The 25080-nt window shown below is 41.7% G+C and overlaps 1 protein-coding gene and 1 pseudogene across 1 annotated transcript in view; both read left to right on the forward strand.

Moving 5' to 3' along the window:
• MAN1A1 (mannosidase alpha class 1A member 1) overlaps positions 1 to 25080 on the forward strand; it is a 277351-nt gene that overhangs the window by 147473 nt on the left and 104798 nt on the right. The window lies entirely within an intron of this gene.
• On the forward strand, positions 14235 to 17364 carry LOC109299554 (annotated as a pseudogene).

Below are 25080 nucleotides of genomic sequence, written 5' to 3' on the forward strand. Positions count from 1 at the left end.
TGACGGTCTCTGCAGCCTCAATTCACACCCTCCCTCCTGCCCCTGGGACATCCCTGGTCTCCAGCTGCCCGAGTTGTTCTTCATCCATGATTCAGTTTCACTGTGGCACTTGGCCACCTGATTGTGGTTGCATGTGCTGAAGGGTAAATTGTGTTATCTACATTGATGGCTTGCTGTCTAAGCAGGTTTTACCAGGTCTCTTTGAGCTTTTTCAAGAATAGAAGGTTTAACAGTAGGTGGTAATTAGGCAGAAGTGATGTATGCGCAGTGGGTCCACTGCTGCTATTGTGTTTGAATTAGGGAAGATTCTCCATAAATGAGTGATCATAAGTGGTACCGCTTGCACATGATGGTTATTTACTGACCAGAAAGGGCATGGGCTGGGCATAGTGCTTGGTTTAGTATTACTTTAGGGCATGGGGTGTCAAACTAATTTGGCCCCATGGGCCGACTCCTGGCCACAGGGTTCCTATGGGCTGGACAGCCTGTGAGCAGTGGTGTTACTCCCCACTGCTGCTGGAGCTGTTATTTTGGCAAGCCTCCAGAACCCACTGCTGCCACTCTCTGGCCCTATCTCCACCCCTTTCCCCTGCTGCTGCTTTCAGTTACCAGGGATGACAAAATGCCTGGTTTCAGTTGGGAGTGGGGAGAAGGGTTGCGGAAAGGTGAGCAATGTCAACTGCCTGAGTTCAAGTTCTGAAGATGTGCCGAAACAGCAGTTTTGGCAGCCACAGGGATTAACACTGCTGCCACAGAGGCTTCAGCAGCCATGGAAATAGGCCCTGCATTCAAGATGACCTACCTTTGCAGGCCAGGTCCCGCCTGGAGGCAATATGTTTGATATCACAGCTTTAGGGTGTCTAGCATGGATTTATGGGTTTGTCCTACAGATAGGAGGGCTTCTTCAAATGCCAGCTAATGGGCTTGGTCTAGTTCAGGGGTGTCGAAGATACAGTCCACAGACTAAATATGGTCTCCAGAGCCATCTCATCTGACCTGTCCAGCTACCAGAAGTTGAGGTCATGGTCAGGGGAGACATGGGCCTGTGACAGAATATGGGTGTAGAGCCTTGCTGAACATGGCCATCAGTAGCAGGAAGGCAAGTGAGGGCTGCCCTGCTTTCCTGGCTTACTGCCATTTGGTCATACCACCACCATTGCCAGTTATGCTGCAGCTGCCAGCTACACAGATCTGGCTTGCATGGAGCCCCATGGTTTAGATCCATCCCCAGGCCCAGGTAAGATTGACACTCCTAATCTACTTGATTAAGTCTGGCTGCCTATAAGTCCAGTATCAATGTAAGGATCTGCTTGCTATCTATCCAGACTGACCTACGCCTCTCAGCTTTTACTTAATGTACAGCTGGGCTCTGGCCTCTGGATCTGATTCTTGTAGGATCTGACTCAGTGAAGCTCAGAACCAGGACTACCAAGCTTCCTTAAAATGTGCCATAAGTATTTACCCTCCTATGCTATGGTCACATTAAAAATACAAACAGCGAGTGTGATCAGACAGTTTTGAAACATGATCTTTCACTGCAAATTCTCCAGGGGAGGAGACTTACCTTCTTATTGGTACTGTAGAGTCCCTTGTAAACATGTGTTGCATTAAAAATAAATAAATAAATAAAAAAAATAAAAAATAAAAAAGTAATCCATGATAAATATTTTGTTTGTAGAGAAGTGTCTTCAGGCAAGTCTAAACTGTGACACTTCATCTTCTACTTTCTGGCTCCCTCTAATCTTGCTTGTTATTTCTTAACTTGGGGGTTATTTGTCTGTTATTGTAAGCCTATCCTGAGACTTTTTACATAGGGCAGGATATAAATCTAACTACTAGTAGTGGTAAAATCTTTATACGTTTAAGTGGAGTCATCTTTGAACTCTACCAATTTAAACTGTACTTTTTTTGTCTTCCTACAAAATACCTGGCTGTCATGATTGTTTCTTCTGAATGTCTAGGTGTCTGTGTCTGTGTATAGACTTATTATGGAAGAACCAGATCTGTTTTACAAACAAACCTTGTTACTTCTGCTTAAAATACGTTGCAGTAAAGCTTTTATGGAATTTTACCAGTGATGTCATATTTAGCATGTCTGAATTTTTCCTGATATTACTTGGATTTATTTTAAACTGGAAAAGCACTCAAACTACTTTGTAAGAGTTGATCCTTTTCTTCTGAATTACTTTTTCATGGATAGATGAGCTAGTTGTCTGATTTTTTTTTTCTAGTAGTGATTTGAATAATAAAGCACTTTGCTCTCTGCTTCTCTTGTACTAATGCTTCAGTATTCTTAGAAAGTCCTATTCTTTTTCTGGCTTCAGAGGGGTATGTATTTTGATATCAAAATTCATCTACCAGAAGTTCTGTGCTCTTTCTCTTATATCTGTTACTTATACAAATAATGTTGTCTCCCTGTCTTGCCTTCACTCCCTCTCTTCCCTGATATCTTAATGACCTTTTGAACATTTTTACTATCTACCTTAAGCAGTAAGACAGACAAACTGTAAGTCAGTTTCTGGGTTATTTTTGCTTTTGCCTTGAACTTCTCTGTTTCTGGTGTATATTTCAGTAGTTGAGGTGTTTTGGTTATTTGGGGCTAGGCTTCCTTTTTTCTTTCTTGAAATTTCTCAGTCATATTTCTTATACCTGATACCCTTGTTGTTCCCAATCTTGAGTTCAAATTGGACATCTGTTTTTCACTTCTACTATGCTGACAAGTTTGAAACTCCTCTTCTGACTCGTTTGCTTATTTTAGTACCAATATCGAATAGCTACTGCTGAATCTTTCTTCATCATATCCCAAAATATTGTTAATGAACAAATCAAAGTGGTAGAATGATGGACTGCTCTTTGGGATTTGAAGAAATCATTGTCAAGACTTTGTTTTATATAGCCCTTCTTCAGGTATTGTCTTTATCTTGTAGGTCAGCTGGCAATGTTTTCTATCAGGTGGCTGAAATGACTCAGCTCAGGTTAGAGGTGAGGGGGTGGGTAGGACCTGACCATTGCTACCATTTTTTCCCACTATCCAGTTGCAATACAGTATGAGCAAAGCTGCCCCTTCATTGAGGCCCTGATGCCTGACTATGAGTGGGGTGCCATGAGAGCCCCCTCTGCCAGAACCCCAGGTACCCAACTGTCATCACCTCTATGGGTTCCAGGAAAACAGTTATATGTGCATGGAACTCCTGCCTCTTAGTTTATAGAATTACTGCTAATCCACTGAGTTACTCCTTCTCAGAATGACTTTTTTATGTCCTGGATAGCTTTTATCCATTTATAAAATATAAGAATTGCATTGTCATATGTTAAATACATCTTAAAAGTCTGGATAAAAATAGTTAAGCCCAAAGCATATGGTGAAGGTTAAAGATGAGCTAAATACTATCATTCATATTAGTAGAACCTAGAAGTGTATTTTGGACAGACACCACTCACTTTTTTACACCCACCTTGTTAGGAAGCTTCAGTCTGGTTAGGGACTGTAATATCTGTTGTGTTGGCTCAGTGTTGCAAGTGAATCATTTGCCAACAGAGTTGTAAGGAAAGAGGGTGGTACATTTTGTAAGAAGATGATGCAACATATTAGTGAGCAACTTTGAAACAGGAGTTTTCAGAAAAAACAAGCCTGAGGCAGTGGGGAGGGGTTCTATCAAATGTTGTAAGTACTTACTTTTATTAACAAATTACTACAAGTGGTAAGTTTTACTCCAGCAAAGGTGTTGTCCCTATTTGAGAACACGCTGTGAGACTGGTGCCTGGTCCCAGTAGAGAATTGTCTGACTTCTTACATTTTAATGCTGGCTAAAATGCATTCCATGAACTGCAAGAGCAAAGGAGGTACAGAATGGTTGTCCATCTACAAGTAAACTGGTTAATCTCATAACTCATTTGCATCACTTTAGGAAGAGAGTTACAGAAATATAATTTTTTATGCAGTTCATGCAATGTCAACATCTTTGTATCAGTAATTACTGTTTTTATAGCAGGATAGTTTTGATTTTCATTAATTACTATATTCTGTATATCACTGGCCTGCAAGGATGGTCCAGGGATTACTGCATCACACCACACCCTGTGCCTTTCCAGGCAAAATATGGATGATAAGGGTGCTGAAATTTTAAGGGTTTTTGGAACTACTGGAGTAAATTATTCATTAAACCTTATCTTTCAGCTCAGTTCCCTTTGCATTATCAGGAATGCCTAAAATATGAATATTGCATGGTTTTGAAAAAATTTCCAAAGGCTCACATTTTCTAGATAACATTACATTGTTCTTTATCAGTGCTTCTGTTTAGTGATTTCATGCTTTCAATTTGTCCTTGTGACTCAGCCAGCTTATCACAAACAACTTCCAGAGGTTCAGTCGGAATGACTTATTTAGAACTTTCTGCTGATGAAGCACCATCCAGTTTAGAATCAAATAAATCAAATATTGTTTGCAAGGGTTGAGCTGTGTTAACTCTAGTTATCTAGAAGAACTTTCAAAATAAAACTGGTAGCTATGGTTTTAAAGGAAATTATTCTTTGGATTGATTGTAGAGCATCTCTAATGGAAATAGAACTAATATATAGGAGAGTGGGGTGAGAACCAAACCTCCTCATTTTCTGCTCTTTGTCATTGCTGATCATATGAAAGTTCCTGTGTTTATATTGCACCTTCTCAATCTGGTTTGTTTGCAGTTTTCAAGGAGAAAAATGTTTACTTGTTTGCTTTCTTGTGTTTGAGGAGGGGATATAATAAATGCTTCACTGATGCAAGAGCAGTAATAAAAATGCTCTACATGTCTTTAACTGTGGGTGCTGTGAGGATCCCGCTGTAGCAGAAAGACTAGCTTACATTTGACTGGATTACAAAATTGATGCAATGCAACACTAGATTTGGGGACCAGATGCCATTCCATCTATTAAGTATCCAAGTGTAATCTTGTTCCATCTTGCTTGAATCCTTGAAAAACTATCAATGTGTCTACTTTTATAATGTTAAACTTAAGACTGAGGCACAAAAAACAACAAGAATCCCACCCACCTTCTGTATTAATGGGTTTTCAGGGACTTGAACAGGTTAGAATAGGTTTGTACTTACATGCCAAAATATCACTCAGACATCTACTAGGTGGAATAGAATCTGACCCTCTGAAAAGCAACTAATCTCCTGTATCTTGGCATAGTTTCACAGTAGCTAGGGTCAGGAGGGACCTGAACAGATCATCTAGCCTGACCCCCTGCCACAGGCAGGAATGAATGCCAGGTTCACAAGACCCCAGACAGGTGATCATCCAACCTCCTCTTGAATTTGCCCAAGGTAGAGGCAAGGACCACTTCCCTGGGAAGTTGGTACCAGATATTGGCCACCCTAACCATAAAATATTGCCTTCTGATCTGTAACCTAAACACATTCTCCATCAGCTTATTACCATTGTTCCTTGTCACCCCAGGTGGTGCTGGGGAGAAAAGGACACCACCACTGTGGCAGGGGAAGTAGCAGCAGTGAAGCAGGCAGCTTGACCTCTGCTTTTTCCTGAAAACCTGTGCTCTCCAGGGCATGCCCCTTTGCTGCCTGTCCCATTCCCCCACCCCTCCCCACCACTTGTCCTTCCTCAGTTCTTTCCCCCCTCTACCTGCTGCCCTGGCCCTTTGCAGTCATTGCTGCCTGTTCCCCTGTTGTATCTGCCTCCCTCCCCACCCGACAAATGCTGCTTACCCTATGTGGTAGTTCTGGCTGTAGCCTGTGGTGGCTCTGGCTTCAGCCAGACAGCAGCAGTAGTGGCAGCTCCATCCCTGGGCCTGGACCAAAGCTGGAGTCACAGCAACTCCCTTGCCACTTTTCAATCTCTGCATAGTCACCCCTGCCCCTGCACCACGTGGTCTCCCCCAACATTCCCCTCCATGCACCACATGATTTTCCCAGGCTCCACATGATCTCTCCCCCACCCTCCCTTGCACTACACTGTCCCCCTCCTTCCCCCCTCTTCCCTGCACAGTCTCTCCCACACTCTCCCCTGCCACTTGCCTCCTTCCTTGCTGCACAAACTACCTCAGCCCAGCTCTGGCCCCAGAGCAGTACTCAGAAGTGAAGCTTCCCACCCCCCATCAAATGAGTGAAAAAGCCTCATCTTGAATTTGAGTAAATATGGCAATGTATACACTTTGTTTAAACCTGTGAATGAACATGAATTATCATTAACAAACAAGCAATTCTCCAATGTAATTGAGAAAATGGATTCTTACTACAGCAGCGTAACGGGCAGGGTGAGGAAGCAGTATACCACTCATGAATGTAGATTTAGAGTATGTGCCACAATGGTGGCACCTAGGAGCCCATGCAATAGCAGCAGCTGCTGGCACACAGAAAGCCTGTGCAGCAGCAGTGGGAGTCTCCAAAATCAAGTCAGACTGGCAATTTAACCAGCCGCCTCCCACCCACCTGCCCACTCTTCAGCATCTTACCTGAGGGTGCATGCTTCTGTCTTACTACATCTTCAGTGGCAGAAAATTCGTCACATCAGTTATCCTGTGAAGAAACCAAATAATATCTTTCTATGTTAAACTTTAATACATTCTCCTGTTGCTGCCTAGACTTTTATAATTTCTCTTCGATACTGACACAATAGGGTCCCTATCCAGCATAGATGCCTGTACTTAGCTTTATTCCAACACAGTCTTGAAACAAGTTCAGCGTTCCTGCTTTTTACCAATGGCTTAATTTTTCTTATGGACTTCACAGACAAGCATATTTAGGCTGTTTATGGATCATCCATAAATTTCAGGACAGTTGGCGGTGATAATTCTTTGTTCTGTTTAAACTTGTGAAAAGTCTGCTTAAAAAAATTTTTAAAAAATAAATTAAAAAAGCAGTCTGTTTTAGCATTTTGCAGTTTTAACTTTTTGGATTGCCTTTGCTCTGATTTTTACAACTTGCTTTCCTTAAGAAACAGGTAAAAATATAGGTTATTTTTTCCCTAGCAATCAATCAGTTAATCACAGCAGCATATTAAGCTCACTGTTGCCACAAAGTTTGGATTTCAGAATCTATAATTTTTATAAGATGTGTAATTACTAGGCTTAATGATGTTTCCTTTCTTATCAGAATCTTCAATAATTCAGCAAAGGACTCTGCTTTTAAAATGATTAGCTTTTTGACGATTCATTTAGATTCTGGGAATTGTTTGTTTCCAGGTGCTCATGTCAACAACCATGTTTTCCACAACTCTGAACTAATTCTTTTCATTTAATAAAGATATCAATGTCTGCATTATTGAATGCTGTCCTATAGATTTTCATATTATATCACTTCTTCTGTCAAAGGTGCGTTAATTGATGTAATAAGCATTCTATTTTAATTATAGCATAACTGGCTGTGGTCCTGCATCTTATCCTACCTTATATTTATAGGAAAAATACATTACTTCTCGCATAAAAACAGGGAGTTTGAAGTCCAGACTTTCTCCTTTGCCTAAACCAAGATTATGTCAATTTCTTAATTAAAGTTTTAAAGTTTCAAGCTGGCATTGCTAATGCCATATTTTTATTACGGGCTTCTGTAATCTTCCATTGGCTCTTAGTTTTATCTTTCATAATGTGAATATGACCAGTAAATGCAGTCCATCTTTGTCTTTTGTTCCCATGTTACTTTTCTAATATATACACTTCCCTAAGGCTGCTGTTCTTTGGCTCGTTTCTAACCTATTCTAATTAATGTTTACTCTGGCTGAAGAAACTTTGCCATCTATTCCAACTCTGAAGGAAGAAATGTCTTCCTACTTGTAAAAGATTGTCTCTTCCCATCCCTCACTTCATGTAAGTATCTGTATAATGGGCACAGCTGGGCACATCTTGGTTTCCAGTTCCATGGTCTGCTTCTCCCATAATTTCCATGGTTCCATTAAAAACTACAGACTGCCCGCAACTTTTATGACCTATGCAAATTACCATATTATCTTGCATATATCATGCCTGCAGATTAGGTACATAACTTGTCTTTGAAAGGCAGAATGAAGAAAAATATACGCTTCCTTGAAAATAAGGTCAGAACTATATTTTCCCTACGGAATATGCAGTTGGGAAGGAGCAAAATCTTGTGGCTGGTCGGTTAAACTTCTAGCTGCAGAACACTGCAGGTGCTGCTGGCTCAGCCAAAAATGCCTGACCCCTGTTCTCTTCTTGAGACAAGCTGGGTGGACAGCCAACAGTGCCTGATCGGCTTCTGCAGCATGAACCTCAGAAAGGGAAAATGTTTGTAGCCATCAGCTATGGAGCCCCTGTTCAGCACACACAGCCTTACTTTCTCTTTTTCCTGGTAGAGGTTCATGCAGCAGAAGCTGCCATATTTGCTAACTTAAAATGCACATCCCAATTCCCAGCAGCTAGTAAAAAGATGCATGTTGTATGCAAGTAAAAATGGCAACATCAGGATATTTCCAAGCATACATCTCATACTTTTAGGCTGACTAGTTTTTCTATACCCTTTTTTCTTAATACAAAAATTTGTGATCCTTCATATGTTCCTTTGTCAGGAGATTATAGAAAAACCAGACAAGATAACAAGAGGTCAGCTGGTCCATTCTGGCAAAACTCACAAATCGAGGCTATACCTGGCAAATATGTCTTTAATCTACTTTAAAAACTTCCAAGAAGGGGATTCCACAGTCTCCCTTATGTACTGTGGTTTAGTGTTCCACCACCCTTATAGTTTAAAAAGTTTTTCCCAGTATATAATGTGATATTTTGTTATGGATGAATATAGCTATTCATCACAAGTCAGGTTTTCAATGCTTTATATCATTTGTGTGATTGTCTTCTCTACTATCTCTGTTTGGATATGTTTTTCTCAATATGAAGCACACAATTGGCCCTCTAATTGTTGAAGTACCATTATTAAAAAAACAGTTTCTGATTTCCCTAATATGTCATCATGTGCTAAACTGATCCTTTGAGGTTCTGAATATAGCAGTCAAGTAGTATTTCAAGCTTCTGGCATTTGAGATAAACAAATTATAAGCATATTCTAGAAAGTATATCATTTACATAAGACTAAGTACACATAACAGCTTGTGTTCCTTACCAGTGGCACCCAGTTAATCCCTCTTCAGCTACGGAAGACTTTAAGAAAAAATAAATGGTTTTCTTTTCTTTTTTACTCTTGATGTGGTAGTCTTTTAAGTTTCCTTTCCTGCCTCCCCAGTATAGGATTATCTGATGTACTTGTTTCCCTAATATAGCATTACTGGAATTTTGTCTTGGTAACATGAGAGATACTCTAGCATGGGTCAACCTGTGGACTGCATTTGGCCCAGAGAACCACAGGGCTTTGCCTGTGCCTATGCCTAGGCTGGGGCAGAGTAGCTGGGGAGCTGGAAGCTGTGCCTACACTGCTGCTGCTGCTGCTACATTTTACCACGCTCCTCCCCAAAACGATGCTGTGAGTGCAGGTTCCAGTCAGAGCTGTGCAGGGGTTAGGCTGGGGGCAAGGAATAACAGCAGCAGCGTGAAAGCAGTATCCATCTGCTCAGACCCTGCTCAGCTCCCTCTGGTTGGAAGCTGCCCTTGCACCACAGCTGGGGAGTAGGCTGCCAGGAGAAGCAACAACAGTACCAACATAGCTCCCAACTGCGTGGCTCGAGTGGAGGCGCAGGAAAACCCTGCTACTGAATGTGCTGCTGAAGCCACTCAGCCCACACTGGACTGAGGCTATTGTTCTGGCCCACAGCTTGAAAAAGATTGCTAGCCCCTCCACTAGGAGTAGGACACAGCATACTGCTTGAGAATGACTGCCCTATGTAAACCTTTTGTGGTTACTATCAGTTCACCTCAATATCTTTCTAAAAAAATATGTCCAAAACGCTGTTTGAAAATCCATTAGTCTCTACAAAGACATTTCCTACCCATATCATGTTAATTGTTCCTGTAAATCTTGTGGTTTATGCTCTGTGAAGGTCAGACAGGTGTGGAATAATTTTAATTGTTTCTCACTGCACATGATAACTAGCAGAAGAAAAATGTTTCCTGATTATAACTATAGATAGGTCATTTTATGTATTCCTATAAGTGAATTTTAATAATTCGAAACAATTAAAATTAAAAAGATACCAAATACAGTTGAAATATTGCTGAAATAGTATGTCGCTCTTTTTCACCACTATGAGACTCTTAAGAGTCCCTTATTATTAAGTCTACTGTAACTTTTCTCCCAGCATAATCTGACTATCATTTATTTCCATTATTATAACAACCGTTTTAAAATACTTAAAAAAAAGAAAAAGAACATAGCTCCCAGAGAGGAGGTAACACAGAAAGCACCTTGAATACACGCGTCTTTATATGGAAATTGCTTAGAGCAGTTCTGTTCTAGTAATGGGATTAACAGTGATTGATTGCAATCCATTTTTATTAACTGGCAAATGAAAAGTACTATAATAATATTAAAAAAATTAATTGCAATTTTCTAGCCTGAAAATTAATGTGCTACTGGGCATGAGTATAGTTAGTGCAATTCAGTGATTTAGTAGTCATGACAAATTTCTTCATCTGTGTTAAATTAGAGAACTGTTGTTTTATCTTGACTTAGATTTGAGTACTGTAAACACTTCAGGAAAGCGTTATGTTAAAAGTACAGTATTAAAGATATCCTTTCATTCTTAAAATGTCCATTGAAATTCAGTTGTATTATTTAAAATACTTTTAGTCTTCCTCTTTGTCAGTTCCATACTATAGTCTTTTATGGAACATTTGTATAAAACAGTGATTACTGGTAATTGACCTGCATATGTTGAATAATCTTAAAATGCTACAGAGAGTTTAATGTACCTTGTAAATTGAGAGGCTTCCAATTAAATAGAGTTCTTAAGATAATCACTTTCAAAAGTAATCAAGCAATATAACGATGTTACTAAAACTCTTATCGACTTAATTGTGACAAATTAATAAACACAGCCAATGCAATTACTATAATGATTTTGTCAGCTTGCATTTTTCATACCTTATCTATAAATACGTTTTTTACAACACACAGAGAAAATACAAAATACTTAAGTGTATTAACTTTGCACGTAAGTAAACAAAACTCAGACTACTTTTCAGAGAATCTAACTTCAATTTGCACTGAAAATGTTCTACCAAAATCCTGCTTTATTTACTGAGGGAAAATCATACCATGCCTGCTGAGCAGTGGGACATAACAATGAGTGAATACAGTTCGTTCTGTGATCAGTAGGCCATTTCAGCCCACTCAACACATTTCATCATTAAAATTAGAGAACAGCATATCCTGCATTCATTCAAGGAGCTGGACTAAATGACCCTTGAGGTCTCTTTCAAATCTCCAATTCTATAGAAAGCCTTGCTGACTGGAAAAATGAAGATTTTGTGGCTTTATAGATAAACCATCTGAAGTTTGTTCTGTATGAACGAACCACAACTTTTTCAAATGCAATAAGTTGTTTACTCAACTACTTAGGATTTCTATTTCCAGAAAAGCTATGGGTAAGAGATGCCTATCAGTGCCTGGTGACTGATAGGGTGGCAGAAGTCATTGAAGACAATGTTCAGAGAACAAAACCAAAAATAAAACAGGAATCCATGGGGTTAAAATGCATTTTAAAAATACCACCACAGCCATACTATTACATACCTAAAATGTTCACCAAATGTCTGATTGGAAACCCTGGAAGCTTTTAAGCCGGTGGTGCTCAACCTTTATGGCTGGCAGACCAGATGGGCAGTACCTGATTCCTCCACAGACCAGATCCCCCGGGGCTGTATTGAGCTATGCCATAGTAGGGGTTGGATTGGGCCCATGGGGATGGGGCACAGCTCCAACCTGGCCAAGCGAAGGGAAGGGGACATAGGCCAGCCCCATGAGCTGCAGGTGGGAAAGGAGGGGGCATGGCCTGGCCGCAAACTAGCCACATGGGGATGAGACATGGCCCAGCCCCATGACAGGAAGGGAGCATAGCCCGGCTCCAAACCAGCAACATGGAGGGAAGGGGGCATGACCTGGCTCTGGTCTGGCCGACTTACCCCACAGGGCTTGGGATTTTGGCAGTGAGAGGGGTGACAGTATTAACTGCCACTGTTCCCCCATCTCCAAATTTCCCAACCTGTCAGTAGCCCCCCGAGCTGGATTCCAAGGCTCTGCAGGCTGCACTTGGTCCACGGGCCAGAGACTGAGCACCCCTGCTTTTAATCGATTCCAACGGGTGCCTTCACCAACTTCTAAGAAATGTTATCATGTGGAGAAGCTTTTTTTTATTGCAGCCTTCAAAAAGGAAAATCAGAAAAACTAATATAAATTGAAATACATGTTAGATTAACTTGACCTTTGGGGATGAAGTGAATCCATTTCACTGGTTTGTTGTTTTTTGCATTGTATTAAAAAACTTAAATGTAGAATACAGAGCTGCCTGGAACTAGCCAGTAGAAAATGCTAAGCCTAGTGAGGGGATCTGTCTGAACTCCTTGCTGCTCTCTGGAAATTAGTTGCTTCACTCTGTATGAACCTGAATGGAGGTGCCACTGTCCACTTGGAATCTGTAGCTTGACCTTCTCTCCTGAGGCGGTGCCTGCACTCTTTTCTTTCAGGTTATGGCCACTAGCAGTGTCAGTATCCACTTTTTTATGAAATATCCCATGTCCCCTATGAATGCTGTAACTGGTAGGATAAGTTGTCTTCTCAGTCCAAGAGGGGAAGCGGCAGAGGGTGTGGTCAAATTGCAACCCAAACTACCAAGCTATAAATGAATCTGGATGGAGGCCCTCTCTCTGAAGTTGTACCAGTGTTCAACAACGAATTGCAAGATGATTTAGGTCTGAAAGAGTGATTTTAAAACTATGCGTCTAAATCAGAGGTTAGCAACCTACTGCCTGCAGGCCGTATGTGGCCTGCAGGATAATGGTATCTGGCCTGTGAAGGCCTGATTCAGCCACGATGGCATAGGGGATAAATCAGCCCTTCTCCCTGCTCTGTGCCACGAATGACCTCTGCAGTGCCCCAGTACCACAACCCTCCCAGCTGCTTTCTGTCATCCCCCGCAGCAGTCATTGCTTAATCTTGCAACTGAATCTATGTTTTCCAACTGCCAGTGGGGATGGGAATTGGTTGCATGTGGCACAGAGGGCGGAAGCAGTGACACGTGGTGAAGGAGGCATCAGAAGGCTTAGGCAATACAAGGGGAGGGTCTTCAATGTTCAGGGGAATTGGCAGCCCTGCCACGGCTCATAATAGAATACTAATCCCTGGTCTAAATCATGTCTCAGCTAGGAGAGGGGAGTCCTGGGGTTATGATCCCAACAAATTTAAATGAAAGATTACTATTCCTCCCTGACCATTGGGCAGGCTCATCTATAGCACTGCTTAAAATAAATGGGCAAGTGTTTGTTATAATTGGATTTTAATGGTAGTTGTATACTGTGCATCTTCATAGATTTCAGACTTTAGGGCTGGAAGGGACCTTGGAAGATCATCAAGTCCAACCCCCTGCCCCAGGGGCAGGAAGTCAGCTGGGATCAAAGGATCCCAGAAAGATAAGTATCCAAACGTTTCTTAAAAGAGCCCAAAGTAGGTGCTTGTACCACTTCCGGAGGGAATCTCTTGCAGCCCTTGGGGGCTCAGACAGTAAAGTAGTTTGTCCTTACGTCCAGCCTAAAACAGTCTTGGAGGAGTTTGTGATCATTGGACCTTGTCATCCCTTGGGGTGCTCTGGTGAACAAGCGTTCCCCCAGGTCCTGATGCACACCCCTTATATACTTATAGGCTGCCACCAGGTAACCCCTGAGCCTGCACTATTCCAGGCTGAAGAGTCTCATGGCTCTCAGCCTCTCATCATGAAGCCTGTTCTCTTGCCCTCTGATCATGCACGTGGCTATCTGGACTCACTCAAGCTTCTCCACATCCTTCTTGAATTGCAGAGCCCAGAATTGGATGCAGTATTTCAGCTGCAGCCTCACCAAGGCCCAGTACAGCGGGATAATCTTGTGAAGGGGCTATAGTGCTGTTTGGGGGTGGGGGGGGTTGTTTTTTATTTTTCTTATTAGTCAGAAGCCTGTTGATGTCAGTCACAGATTTCAGGTCAATGCAGGGGCTACAGTGGTGTTTGGGGGTGGGAAGTTGGTTGTTTTTTTTTATCATTAGTCAGTCAAAAGCCTACTGATGCCAGTCAAAGGTTTCAGTTCAGTGGAGCATCTTGATGTGTTTATCTGTATCAATGGCACTAATAAAAAAAAAAATCATTGGCAGATTTTCAGCTCAGCCTTTTGGGATGTCTGCTTAAAATTTTTCATTCTCTTGGGGGCGCAGCATCATGGGGGGCAGAGCATGCATACAGTACATTCCATAAGGAGCACACACCATTAGAACCTTGGATTGTTTCCACATACATGCAAATATTAGAATGCACTGTCAAGGAGCAACACAGCACATTCTGGTGTTCCGCAAAACAGGAAAGAAAGCAGACCCCTTGCTAAATGGGCTGCCATCTCTGGTTACAGCACACCCCCGAGGGAGCATTCAGGGCAGCAGCAAGTGGCCCCAGGCTACAGTGGGGCTGAGTTCAGGGTAAGAGCAGCCAGGCAGGGTGGTGTGGTAGCCGCTTACCCCAAGCAGGGCATCGTGGCTGGCCCCAGCAGAGTGCACCTGCCTCCTGCAGTCCAGCCCAATGGCCACCAGCAGTAGGGATGCCATCTCATGGTACCAGAACAAGATTGGGGCCTACAACCAGCAGATCTGGGAGAAGTCACTGGAGCAGAGTAAGATCAAGGGCTTCAATAATAAACCCAAAAAGAAAGGCTACAGGCAACCAGACCTAATAGATGTTGACCTAATCAAAGGTTCCACGTTTGCCAAAGACAAACCTGCAAGCCCATGGACATCGCTAACTGGCTGCACTAGCAAAGGGATTGTGCGGATTGTGTTTTTTCCACTTTTCAGCCATTGGTGGATACAAGTTACATCCCAGCATATTTTTGTGTGGCTTCTGGTGCTTTATCTTATGCAAGTGCTTGCAGTTGTGTTGTATTTCCTGAAACCTGTTGTGAGTGCAAGTGAAATCATTGGATCAGTGTGCCTTATGCTACTGACAGGAACTATTCATTGTCAGATAGCATCTACCGAGAAACACAAGCCCTCCGGAAACCACAGAATCACCAGCAGCAACAGGAGGAGAAAATTAAACAAATTGGCAAGTGAGGATGGGTACGGTGTTTCTGGCAGTTCCTCTTCTGATAAAGCCATTGAAGGAGAAGAGCAATCAGAACTTCTATCCCTTATCAATAGTTTGTTTGGCCTGGTCTTCCAAAGGAGTTTCAGGAGGGTGAAACTGGTAGCTGAAAATGGGACTGAAACAGAAAATAGTGCAAGTTCTGGGCATAGTGACATTAAACACAGGCATTCCGGATCCAAATATAGGCCACAACACTTGGAAGAAAAAGAAAAACTTTCAGATGAGGAAAAGAAACATTGGGATGGCAGTGTGCACCTGGGTGGCATATCTGATGAGCTATCAAGTGGTGAAGATGCTGAAGCTGTGGCACAGAGAACTTTGTTACTCAGAAGCATAGAAGGTATGTCCAGTGACAGTGAAGATAAGAACAGGAAGCCTCTTATTTCTCTAAATCAGCCAGTCTCACAAGTTAAGCAAACCATTAAAGATACCAGAGGGTCTAACAGTGTGGTAGAATCTGAAGTAGAATCAACAGGCTTAGATCAGGAGACAAGATCTTGTTTCAGTTCTGGGTCCCGGAGCTGCAGTGTGTCCCAGAGGGACTTGGAGAGCACCCACTATGATTCAGAGATGGAGGACATGCTTTGGGATGACCTACTTCATGGTTCAGAATGCCGTTCCTCCTACACTAGTGACAGTGAAGCAGCTAACGCAAGAGGAAGTAAACGGGACTTGAAAGATGATGTTTTCCAACAAAACCATTTGTTCTGGCTTCAGAATACAAGCCCTGTATCTGCAAAAGTGAGCACTCTAATCTGGGAAGGGAATGAATACAAGAAGGTGGATATGTCTGTGTTGGAAATCAGTGGCATAATCATGAGCAAGGTTAATGCCTATCAACAGGGAGTGGGCTATCAGATTCTTGGAAACATTATCACAATAGGGTTAGCATTTCTTCCTTCCCTCTACCGAATCTTCCATACAAAGAACTTTGAGCAGCTGCAATCTGTTTCTGCAGAGGAACTGTTGAATTTCTTCTGTGGGGGAGCTATTATTACCCCTGTCATTGTCTTGTCTGTGATTAACTTCCTCGAGCGTCTGTGCCTAACGTGGATATTTTTCTTCATGATGTGCGTTGCTGAGAGAACTTACAAACAGCAATTTTTGTTTGCCAAGCTTTTTAGCCACACCACATCAGCTCGGAAAGCCAGGAAATATAAAATCCCCCACTTCAGGCTCAGGAAGGTGAAAAATATTAAGATTTGGTTGTCCCTTCGCTCCTGTCTTAGGAGGCAAGGGCTCCAACGATCTGTGGACATAGTTGTATCATCTGTTTTTTTACTGGCTGTTTCAATTGCTTTTATATGCTGTGCACAATTTCTAAAAGGTCACAAAACATTCCTGAATGCTGCTTACAACTGGGAGTTCCTTATCTGGGAAGCGGCCCTCCTCCTTTTTTTACGTCGCCTGGCTTCACTGGGGTCTGAAACCAACAAGAAATACAGTAATACTTCAGTCCTGCTCACTGAGCAGATAAGCTTATGCCTAAGGATGGAGAGGAAGCCAGACAAGAAAGAACAGCTCTCACTAGTGAACAATGTTTTAAAACTGTGTACAAAACTCCTGAATGAGTTAAATACACCCTTTAGACTCTGTGGTCTGACCATGAACCCTTTAATCTACAACACCACATGCATTGTGATCCTGTGTGCTGTTTCAGATGTTATAAGTGATCTTGGATTCAACATTGGATTATGGAAGATTAAACCATAAACTGATCAAACATTGTAACTCAACAGTTTTTTCATCCATCCAGAGGGGCAGGCCAGACAAAAGACAGACATTGGTTTGATTGCAGACTTCTCTGGCAGATTTCTTTAACCAGTATTTCTCAGTATTTCCCTCAAATATTTCTTACCTTGAGGTTTGGTTTGTTTCAAAAATTCATCCACGCCTTATTTCATCACCTGCAAAATAAGCTAGTAAAGCCAATCCATGATTTACACATCTACGAAACAAAAATTTAGTGCTTTTAGCAAGAGTACGCTACACACTAAAGAGAGGCATAATCTGTAGCTTATACTGAAGTCGGTGGGAACCACAATCAGTGCATGTAATGCTATGATATTCTGTATCAGTTAGCTTACATGTGCTGGGGGTCACAGCCCTGTTTAGCGTATTTGCAAGTCTAGATCAGCATAACCATGGCCAGCTGGTCAATCTGCTGTGGCAGCATCTCCAATTCTTTCAGCTAAACGTGTCTAGTTTCATCTTGGGAGGAAGCCCCGGTTACTGCTGGGGTATGACATTGCTTGCTTAATTAAAGTTAATGTGTTAATGAATTCATGCCAGGAGTCACTTTCCTGTGAGCTGTCCTGGCCAAATGCACCACAGCTGAGCAAAATGTCAGCTGCTGGTGGTGAAAGATGCTTGAGATTTTGCTGTTGATGCTTTGTTCTTAATTAAACATTTGTCCTTGCTCTTTCAATCAAGCTGTATCTCTCTTTTTCAGTAGCGTTCCAGAGTCCTATTTAAATTAGTCAAACTTATGCATCCTAAAAGATGCCTGCAAGTGTGTACTCAGGAGTATTTCTTCACTTAACGTCAGTATGCTCTGGCTGGAGACACCAAACCTACTCTCAGCCTTGTCTCTTCATCCTGAGCTATTGAAGAATGCAGTGAAATTTGGTGCGTGCAAGATGAATGTTGCCCCTAAAGGCACTTGAGCCTTCAGTTGCATAGCAACACTAATGCAGATTCATACTGAAAGACTGCTTACAACTTGGTCTGTTGCACACCAGGATAGAGGATAGTTTACTCTAATTTCATGAGAGGAGTTCAGTACATGAACTATAAGCCTTAATAAAACAAGTAGGTGTAGGGAACAAACATGATTATAGTAGCGTATAAAACGCCTTAAACCAATCATGCCCAAACTTTTGGCCCTGTCGACTGGAGAAATAGTGCAGGGTTGGCTTGCAGGCTGTATCCAGCATGCCTCCCAAATTGGACTGCAGCCCTGACCCTGTGAATACCAGATTGGGCCCTATGCTCCAGCTCACACACACTGGATCAGGCCCACTGCCCTGGCCCCGCTTATGCTGGATCAGGCCTACTATCCCAGCCCTGTGCTTGCTGGCCCTGCCATGCACACAGCACCTGTTATCTAGCCCACAGGGCTTGCAAATTCGGTAGTAGGGAAGCGTTTGCAGCATTAATTGACACCGCTCCCTCACCACCAGCCAAATTTCCAGACTGTTTAAGCAGCCCCACCTTAAACTACACTGGAGGTAATTAAAAAGCTAACTATTGCAAAAGGACATAATTCTAATTGCTAGCTCATGGCAGCAAGTTATGAGGAGGTGGATCAAAGCACTCTGGTAAGTACTGAAGCTTTCCACTTCACAGTGCCTTACTCTGTAAAGACATACCTGCTTCAGAAGGGTAAAACCCAATTCCTCAATGACTAGAAGACTAAGGCTATGACAAAACCAAAGGGCACGTGAATTGGACACCCAGTTTGCTGATTTTTTTTCTTTCCCTGTGTTATTTATAAAGAATCCTCCTTCGGAGATGCTGGATGCCTATAAACGTGCAAGGACACTGCTCTGCCATGCTGTAATTACAGTGCATTGAAGCAGACTTAATTAATCGAGTCTGCTGGAGCATGCTAATTAATATGCTCCAGCAGCCTCCTCATCTCGCATATTCAGCATCCCCATGCTTCAAAATAGCAGCAGGGTACTTTAAAGCTCATTGAATGAGCTTTAGTTAAAGTGCCCTGTGCCCGCCAGGCTTTCTCTATCCATGTGGATGCGACTCCAATGTTCCCGCCAGGTGTTACTCCACGTCCAGGCCCTTTAGAAACGTTGAGGCAGCTCTCCCTTCCGTGTCGACAATCCCGCTCTCGCCTGCCACCTCTTGATGTTCCGCAATGGGCGGGGTCACCTGGCGGGTACCTCAATGCCCGGGTCCGACCCAGCGGTTGTACACGGGGCTCCACCACCCCTGCACCCCAGCCTCACGCCACCTTTGTCAGGCCGCCTTAGCGATGTCTTGAGGTCTACCTAGCAGATCCAGTTTATCCCACTTGCGTACTGTCACCTCGTGGGCTCGGGTCATGCACACTCCTGGCAAGGCTCACTGCTAACCCTGCTCCCCAAAGGGGTATCTCCGGGACCAGTTCTCTGGTTTCCCTATGCCTAGTACCCTGGGTGCTTTCCCCAGACTTCCCCAAGGTAGGGACAATCACCTACAGCCCCGACAACAGTGCTACTCCCCGCTCCCCGTGTAACTTACTTCACCTAGTCCCCTAAGCACAAGCCCGTTCCCGCTTAGCCTCCAGGACTTGGGCAGCGACCCGGCCCCGATCACAGCTCTTCGTCTGGGTCCTTCCGAGCTCTTGCCTCCCAGCGTGCCATCCTCCACTCCCCACCAGTCCAACCCTCCACCTGGGTCTTGCAAGGTCCTCGTGGCTGCCTCTGCTCTCTGTTGTCCAGGGATGCGCTCACTTCCTCGGCGTCCGATGCTGGATACCTACGGGGTATTTTTCTCCCCAATGCTCCTCGCTCCAGCTCTCCATCCCCCTCAGGATGCTCCCCCGGGACCTGCTTCTCCCACAGCACCTGTAGCAGCTCCTCCCTAGGGCCATCTGCCCCCTCCGCCGCAGCCACCACCATTTTTATCTTTGCCGGCCGGCGTCTGGTGCTGACATCACCGGCCGGCCACAGCTGCACATAGAGACAGCTCACCGGCCACGCGGATTCCCCGGGAGCGTTGTTCTGGGCTGTGGGTGAGTAGTCGGTGTCACCCCACTCCCCGGGACGTGCCTCTGCCGCCATTTTGAAGTACAGGACGCTGAATACACGAGACACTGCGGGGCTCTTATTGAGACTGGCTCTTAGTCAGCACATGTAAAGACATCCACTGTTACACAGTTAGGTCCAGCTCATATTTTCCTTTCACTGTGGTAAATTTACTATTTTGTAATGATATATTAAAATTATAATAATTCATAGAGCTATGTTCTGCAAGAACAAAAGAATCCCTTTTCGTAACTTCATTCTTTTCTCCTACAGTGGAAGGAGCATGTTAGTGTAGGTCTCCTTTTATAATAAATTATTTATACAAAGCTATTGTCTGTATCATGAGAGGTTGTAATATGGAAATATAAGTGACAATATGTAAGTGAATGTCGATATTAATGTACAAATAAAGCTAAGGAAGCAAAGATTGAAAAAAATGAGGGTGGAGAGAAAAAGTTCTTTGTCTACTTCCTCCAGCATGACCTTATGCATTATATGTTGATGTGTATAGCTTTATTTTTAAAACTTTGTCTTAAATATTATAGCTGGATTTCGTTGTGGTTTTGAAGCTGTCTTTAGTGTTCGGCCATTACATGATGATGCCTGACTTGACAGCCTAGTCTCTGACTTGCTTCTGAATGAGAAAAATTCTGGGGCAGAATGATGTATAATGAAAGATGTATTAACTGTTCTATGCCTAATAGACTCATTCTTCACAGTAGTGTCAGAAAGAAGATTTGACAACTCATATCCTTAGAAGTGATTAGCAGAGGATTTTTTTTAAATTTGGTTTGGAGTGTTTTAGCACTTTTCTCTTTCCTAATGATTTTTTAAATGTTAAAGTTGTCAGAAATGCTAGGTTTTGGTCTTCTCAAGTCTTAATATCTGAGATGTTTACTCTGAATTCCAACCCCTATTTTGATAATTCGAAGAAGGTAAGTCTTTAACACGGGCTTATTTTTTTCCAACTTAAGTAGCCATTCCAGTTATATTAACAAAGACTTATATGTTTAGTCACTTTACAGATACTATTCTCAGTTGCTCAGCTTTTACTTCCTTGATTTTTCTGATAAAATCGGTTTTCCAGTGAGCAGCCCTTGTAGTTGGGACCAGAAAGGGAAAACGGTGTGTAGGCCCATTTTTTAACCTTGCAAGTTAAATGTAAATGAATAAATATAATTACAGTATTTATTAACTGTTCAAGAAACTAACATATGCAGTAGAAGCATCAAAAAATAAAAATGGATTATAGAAAAATGACAAATAGTAACAGACATTGTCATCTCTGACAGGCAGCCAGGAGTAGATAAATATTTTCTAAATTTTTTAGGGGTCCGGCGGACCATATTTTTCTCTCCCCTGCTTTATAAGTATACATTGTAAGAGCCATAGCTGATTTTTTGTTTTGTTTTTTTCTCTGTGGAATCCTAAATTTTTATGTTGTCCGCATCATGTGCCCCACAAGCTTTAGCAGCTTGAAAGTGTGTCTATATTTCTGCCTAGCCAGCTGTTTCCTTTTGAGTACTTTGCCACATATATATGCATCTGGGAGAGAACTCAGCAGTTGAGACCATGTGGTACTGTGTTGACCTCACATAGTCCTATCAAGTAGATTCTCCTTCATTGGGAATTCTTAATCACCTTTCCCAGATCCATTTGCTTTAGCTTTATGAGATACTTTCTGTAACAAACATCAGCTCTGGATTATTCAAAAATTTTCTCTAACCATTTGGATGTAAATGTTTTAAGAGTCAGAGTGCTTTTCTTGTTTAAGCAACTGAGTCAGCCTTTTGCACTTGGATTCAAATTCATATATGTCCATTCACTTTAATACGAAGAAAAATTAAAGAAACCCATTTTATATTTATTCCTTCATATGAGTTGTGCTATACTATAATGCAATGTTACCCAACCTTTTTGGACTGGAGCACCTTTGTCTCCAGATCCTTTGGAGTCTTTTTGCAGCAGTCTCCTCCTCTCCTTCTTCCTGTTTTTTCTGTTTCTTTGTGTTTTCGTCTGTTTGGACAATTTCTTAACTTTTTGTTTTCCATTTCCAACCATTGTCCCCCTATGTTTTTCTAGGATATGCTTCCCTGTAAAATCCCATTTTCTGCAGCAACATCACAATGTCCTCCCATTCCTTTCAGTTCCCTCCTTCAGCATTCTTACAGTGTCACTTCTTGCTCCAAATGTCTCCCAGTTATTTTTTTCCTGCAATGCCCACCCTTCCTACCTCAAAGTTCTTCTCCAGGCTGAGATCCTTTCCACAAGGAAGCTTGCATTACTTTAACTACATCACTTTGAATTGTCCTTAGCCTTGTTCAAAAGAGTAGAGTGGTTGACTCCCCAATCCCCCACATGGAAGTCTCATGCTCCCTGTGAGCATTGACCACAGGTACTGAAAGGGCAGTATAATGCAAACAGTTAAATGCACACAGGCCTGTTAAAGTTAAGGTTGCTGTTTAATCATGACTTAGATTTTCTTTGCCCAAATGTCAGAAAATACAATGCTTTAATGGTCTATTAGCTTCACTGCTTACATTTAGTTAAAATGTGCTTTTAAATGTCAAGAATATTTTAGGCAACTTCTAATTTTCAAGGTGATGGCATTTATTAGAACTTTGTAACAGTTTTCTGACCAAACACTTGGCATAAATATTCATAGAATAGAATTTTAATGGAAAAGAATGTCTTTAAAACTTAAATTTGAATGAAAAAATAATTAGGGAAGCTCCTGTTGAGCTGATCTGGTTGCTTATTAACCAGTTATGTAAGTGCATTGGCTTCTCTGAGTGCTTAAACCTACCTGGCCTGATACTTAGGTGTACTCAGAAAAAATGAGTGAAAGTTAAGAGCTGGTATTTTCAAAGGTGTTTCCTGGGTTCAACAAGATTGAAAACCACTGCTATGCATATACAAAGTTTTGATGCTCAAGAGATTGAGACTGTAAATTTTGCAGCCTTTCAGTGATTGATTCATCATGCATCGCTAATAGCTGTTCAGCTCTTGTGAAACAAGTGAATAATCTTTTTAGTTCCCAATAAGCTCTTGCCTACATTACTGAAGCAGTCCTCATAGTTAGCATAGTTATCCAAAGTGTGAGGCTAAATGCAAAGCAGTGGAATTAACCTTTTGTCCCTGTGGTTCTTTCTTCAAGTTAGGGTGGAAATAGTATGGCATTTTGGGTTAGGAAGCTGCTGCTTTTGTACAGATTTCATATTAGCTGGGAAAATGGGAGCAGACAGGTTTCCAAACTACTTAAAATAACATTTTAGGATTATGGTTTTGAAGCTGTAAGCACTGTACAGTTTTACTTCAGAAACAAATTAAAATACGTTGTCACCCAACTCTCTAGTGATAGTTGATCAAAAAAATCTTACAGGTATACACTTAAAAAAAAAATCTTCCCTTCATTCCATGTACAATGAAAAAGAGCAAAATTGTTGCTGATTTAGATATTCATCATTTAATAGTCAGAAACATTTTTACAACGTTGTAGATTAGAAATGATGTGCTGCCATGTCCTTATATATGTTGTCTAGTCAGATTCAAGGAATAAGGTTTTCCTGAAACTTTGCTTGTTCATTAGCTCTAAATAGTACTGCTTTCACATTAATTCTGTTTTATCTTTTGTTATGTATAATTCTTATTCTATTGTATGATTACAATCCCTTTAATTAAAACAAGTTTAATATAGTACCTGGTAGCAACTACTTCTATCATTTAATGGTCTTTTTATAAAGGCCTCAATGAAATGTCTTGAATGTAAGTGTACAATGCACACACTTGTGTGCATGTATAAGCTTATTTACATGGATAACTTTTTTGTGGATAATTTTACAAGAAATGGTCTAATTTTCTATCCTGCCATGGGTATATAACATTTCTAACTTTCAGTGCTTCTAAATTGCTTGTTAGTTAAGGAGTTTACTGGAAGGACTCTATTTAGGATTGTCACTTGTTCCAGATATTGTCATAATTTACAACTCAAGTTCTTGCAAAAAGAGGAAATTGAAGTAAAATTTTACTGCGGCCAATTTAATTGTAAATTGATTAACTGCTAAACAATTTTTTAAATTATTAATAGAATGTATTTTATAAAAAGAATTATAAATGTAGTCTTTAGACTGCAGTAATTTTTAAAAGTTTTTTAAATAGTTTTAGACCAATTTTCTGGTTTCTGAAGAGTCCAGAATTATAATTTTTATCATATCAGGTAGATGTTGATGAGCCATGATGTGCTGTATCCTTCCTATTTGGGACAATCAATACATTTCTCATGTAGAAGGGCTACATTGGCTTTTACAGTGGAGTTGCATCATACGCGTATTTAACTTACGCGAATTCAACTATACGTGCTCGGCAAAAAAAAATTAAAAAGTAACAATTTAAATAGTGTGGGCGATTCCTCCCACCATTTCATTCAATGAGCATATGCCCTGGAGTGAGCATGAGATGGGAGACATGAATCTGCTGTTCCCTCAGTGGGTCTCAGTTCCCACATGCCTCTCATGGTGTGAGCATCTCGCCATGCTGAGTGTGATTCTAGTGTTTAAAGATACGTATTTTTCATACAACATGGCCCCTAAACACAAACTAACTACTTCGTCTGGTGCTCAGCCAAAGAAACTGATCTGTTCCAACGCTGGAGGAAAAACTGGCTGTGTTGGACTTATTGAGAGATGGTATGTCGGTCTCCAACGTGGTGCGTAAATATGGGTGCAACGAATCTAGCATCCGTGCCATCAAGATTTGAGAGAGAGAAATTTGTCAAGCCGTGGCATCAAGTGCTCCAATAACTGCTAAGGTGACGAGCCAAGTGTGTGATAAGACTTTAGTGAAGACTGAAAAGGCATTAAACTTATGGCTGGAAGATATGAACAATAAACATGTGCCTATCAATGGCAACACGTTGTGAGAAAAGGCTCTTAGCCTCTACACGCTGTTCAAACCTCCCGCCAAAGAGGGACAGCCTTCTGATGAGAAGGAATTCAAAGCTAGCCAAGGTTGGCTTAACAATTTTAGGAACCGCTTCAACCTCAAAAACGTGCAGGCTACTGGTAAAGCTGCATCTGCTGATGAAGAGGCAGCAAAAGCCTACCCCAAACAATTAAAGA

This window comes from Gavialis gangeticus, unplaced genomic scaffold, assembly GCF_001723915.1.
Source record: "Gavialis gangeticus isolate Ggan-Ray unplaced genomic scaffold, GavGan_comp1, whole genome shotgun sequence".
Lineage (NCBI taxonomy): Eukaryota > Metazoa > Chordata > Crocodylia > Gavialidae > Gavialis > Gavialis gangeticus.